Genomic DNA, 4,797 nt, shown 5'->3' with positions numbered 1-4,797 from the left:
CCTGCAGGAACGTGCACAGAGCAGCAACAAGTAACCCTTGCTACAAAATCAATTCCCCCCCTGCCCCAACTTGCTTTATCTTTATATGTCGCCCTGCAGCTGGGCTCTTAAGTACTATAAATCTAATATTAGAGACATGCAGCGGTGGGATAGAAAGACCTAGCCTGAATCCAAAAGCTCGGTGCAGCAGAGGCGTGTGATGGCATCTCCCCTCACACATCTTTTGCAATGAAATTCAAGCGCAAAAGCCATGTGAAATACAATTCAGTTTTGCTAAGTCCAGAACAAAAATTATGATCACCAAGTGAGTAAGCATGCGCTCAGGTGTACAGTGAATACAAAACCTGGCGTTTCCATTAAGGACAGCATCATCACGATCCAATTATAGATGCAAAGAAGAAACACTGCTCTTAGGGGAGAAATATTAAATGTATTAATCTGTTAAGCAGCTGCATCTTTGCAATTACACTTTGAAGTTAAAGACCGTGAAACACCAAAGATTAAAAGAAGTCATAAAATTTAAAACTAAAAGGAAAAAAAAAATCAAGTAGGCCTGCAGATCTCTCTTCCTAGCAAAAGGTAATAAAGAGGTAAAAAAATTACGTATGAGGCTCTGTATACACATATAATTATAAAATCTGCTTATGGCCATACCAAAGCAAATTTACTTCGAGAAAAATCATGATAATGTCTCTATTCCCAACTTCAGCATTCACATAGCAGACAAACCATAAATCACCTGCAGAGATGCAAACTGAAGATGCTAGCAGATCAGAAAGAATATGAACCAGACCTCTGAATAGAAGAGCTTACACTGGATTTCTTGATAATGTTTTTATAGGTGTATCCTTTTATTTCCATCTCTCTCAGCTCATCTCTTTTTAAGTAATTTGTCCTCATCTCTTCCAAATCCACAGCACTGAGCAGCAGAGTTTTGGTCATCTACTGCTTTTTAACCAAGAGGAGAATAAAGATGCTCAAGTTCTACAGGTCTCATCTGTAATGTTACTTGTATGTATTTTATTTCATAGATGAAACCACGTTAACACTTCTAATACACGAGTGACTGACTTGAACTGCAAAGTACTCACATCCATCTTAAACCTCAGCTAGTCTCAACTTCCTGCTAATAACCCAGGACCCACACCCATGCTGAGCAGACTAGATTACTCTTACATCAGCTACAATTATAACTGAAATAAATGTGTGTGTGTGTGTGTGTGTGTGTGTGTGAGAAAGAAGTTGAAGAATTGTTTTATCAAGATACTTCAGTGAGCTGTAACACCTGCTAGGAAGTTTAAGATTTACCATACAAAAAATAAGTTCCCCATTTCTAGGCCTACGTTCTTCCAAAGACTCAGATGGTAGTAAGAAATTCCTGGGAGAAAGGCTACTTCAGTTTAAAAATATTTTGAAGAGGCTGGGGTAGGCTACAGAGGAGGATTATAAGAAAAAAAAGATTAAAAGGATGTGAAAATATCACCTCTTACAGGGCAAACAGCTAAGATGCCAGCTAGGAGAATTCACAGTCGAGATGTTATGCATTCTACTCAGAGAAGCTCTGGCAATTCAGTAGGTGCAAACGTCTTGAAAAGAAGTACTTGCTGTGGCCGGGCAGTGAAGAAACATAATGAAACTTGCTTGACTGGACTGTTTCAGTTGTTAGCCAGAAGTGGTACCTCCTAACTTGGTTTCTGTGTGGGAAACTGGGATGCCAACCTGGTAGGTAAAAATCACTGATGACACAAAAGAAACTTGACAAAAGGCATGTGACACATTTAAGGTATCACAAAAAAAAAAAAAAATCTTTACAGTTTTGCTGCTGAAATGGATGCTGAGATGGAACCGCAAGGTTTTCTTAGTACCCAGGTTTAAACTGAGACAAAGTGTTCTTCTTCAGCGTTACACAGATCTTCTCAAGTTTCTCATCCCTACTCACTCTCCTCTAATCCCATATTAAACCCGTGTTTTTCTATAAACCACTGTTGCCCAGTTGTTAAGTCTCAGTGCAAGAACTGCCCCAAGAGACTTCTGAAGTCAAAGTGAACTCTGACAGCTCATTTGCAAATGAAGATGACTAAAAATCCGCAGCACGTCTCTAACATCTCCAATGCAATACTTGAACATCTGTTTCTGGATAAACACCTGGCTTGCCTGCAAGCAGCGGTCATCTTGGCATCACGGGGAAAAAGACAAGTCAAAGTGTTAAGTGTAAGATTTCACTGAACACTTACAATTATCGTATTTATTTCACTGTTGAATTCTTCAGTTGCTGAAAGGCTGTCATGCAGCACTATCTCACCATATGGCAACAACCTCAACTCCTAGAGGCATATACTTAAAAGACCATAACATGTTAGGCCCCTTGAATAAATTAGATAGAACAATTATGCAAACTAATAATACTGCAATGATGAGATACATTAACAAATGAGAGTGTCACTGTTTATGAAATGCTGTGAAAATAAATTCCACACATCACTGTGGCCATCATCATCATCATACTGCGAAGCAACAGAAGTAAAACAACATCACAGTATTCACTGTGCCTTTCAGCAACTGAAATTTTAACAAAGGGGGTTGCAAGGCAGGAAAGTCACTTTTACAAATGTTCAGTGAAAGTTAACAAACTATTACAGAAACAGAACGACAACTCATAGTAGCTTTAAAACCAGCAGAACATTTACCCACGCACACTCTTTCTACAGACCATCAATGCTAATTGGAGAGCTCAAGTACACTACACCTCATCTGTAAATAACATGAAGCATCATCTTAATAAATGTACCTCATACCATCTCAGATAGACCAAGCTACATTTTTATTATTTTTTCAGAAGTGTTTTTTATGGATTTAGTTGCCGTTGATGATCAAAAGGCATTAGACAGAAAGGGGGAGCGGGGAGGAAATCAATACCATCTGGTTTTCCCAGTCATCTCTCTAAAGGCAAAGTCTCAATTCATCCTTCTCTGCTTTTAACCCACCACCCCCTTAAGTTTCTTCATGCAGGGGAGAGACTTTTTTTTCCTTAGTTTTTTCAGCAGCAAGCAACACTTCTGTTCTACACCAGAGAAAATAAAACTGGCACAAGAGGCTAGGGGATACTGCAGCGGTAGCATGTAGCCACCCTGAGAAATCCTGACACTTGGAAACAGCAGCTGTTTGTGATTAAAAACAAAACAAAAAAAAGACACTTTGTAGCATCATCCCTACAAAATTTACCTGAAAAATGGCAGTATTGTTTTCAGCAATATTTTTAGCTCTGGTTCCATTTTAGTGTTCTTACGTGTAACATAAGCTGCTGTTTCCACAGATGAAGGCTTGCACACACACTTTACAAAACATATTATCATTTGCCATAGCAATTATAAAACCAAACAATCTGTTAAGATGAACGTGAAACTTCCCCAAACCCTGACCAAATGCACTGATGATTCCCACTCATGCTCCCCTTCAGAAACAGAAAATGGTTCATTACAGTAGAATTTAGAAGTGTACGTACTTTTCTAAGTCTCATCATCACTTGCTCCCAGCCATAACTGGGGGGAAAAAAGCAAACTCACTTATATACATACTACCAGGTAACAAACATTTGAATAAATTGGGAATTAAGAGTGCAGGTGCTAACAGCAAACACCTGAATCCCTCAGTCTGTCAAATACAGAAAGCCTGGAGTATGAAGTTTCTAATGTAGATTTGCACTGAAGCCCACTCCACAATTCTTGACCATATCTCCAGATTTCAGCGAGATCTCCATAATTACATACACAAAGCCTGCTTCCAAATAGCAAGGAACAAGAGTAACTAATAGGAGAAATGGTAGAAGCTGAGAATTAAGCCCCCTAGGAAATGACAAGAATGTTTTCAAACCAAACAAGAATATTTTCAACAACAATAAGATGTTCCTAAAAGTAACACTGTGTGTGTGTAAACCCTCTAAATAAATTATGTATATACAGGAAACACCCATGAGAGCACCTGGAATTGTCCAAGTTAAGCTTACTTATGCGATCTTCTTCTGTCCTTTTACACGTTAGGACAATTTTAAATTACCTCATCTCATTATCTATCTGCTTTTTTCTTAAGGCCTTGTAACATTCAAATTGCTCAAACAGCTACCCAGGGTATCTTTATGTCTACCTTACTGGGTGGGAAGCTCCTGAAGTAGCACACAAGCTAAGACAAAAGAATGTACAACTGAAGTTGTTTGCTGAACACTGTTTAGAAACCAACATAGAAATTTATCAATTAAAATATCAAAACATTTTTCTATTTCTTTCAGTGTTTTAGAAGAAATGTTAATTGAGTAATTACCTTCTGCACAATTCAGTTCAGATATATCCTTTAGGGCATTTAAAGTTAGCACTTTTAAATTTGTTAAGTAAAAATGGAGGGACCTCATTCTACAGTGAAATGACCTGTCCAAAACTCTGATTCAACAATAGCATATGGTTTTAAAAACAAACTTTAAAACACTGAGGGTGAACTTGACAGACTGCTCGGTATTATCTTAAGCCAAGTCATCATCATGTCATTCCCCCCCCCATTTCTTTTTTTTTTTTTTTTTTTGGGGGGGGGGAGATCTCAAAATTTCCATTTTTACTTGTGTGGAAATACCATACGAAGCGAGACATACGCAAAATCTTGAAAACCTCTAGCTTTGTTACTGAGTTTGAAAGAAAAAGCTTCTAGAATCAAAATAAAAGTCCCTATATCACAAAATAACGCAGCAAGTGAACTAACCTTTTAAAATCTTCATTTTCATTACTGGAGATAAACTAAAGTTCCACAGCCAAA

This window comes from Opisthocomus hoazin, chromosome 3 (genome assembly GCF_030867145.1).
Source record: "Opisthocomus hoazin isolate bOpiHoa1 chromosome 3, bOpiHoa1.hap1, whole genome shotgun sequence".
Classification (NCBI taxonomy): Eukaryota; Metazoa; Chordata; class Aves; order Opisthocomiformes; family Opisthocomidae; genus Opisthocomus; species Opisthocomus hoazin.
Note: the sequence above shows the minus strand (reverse complement) of the source record.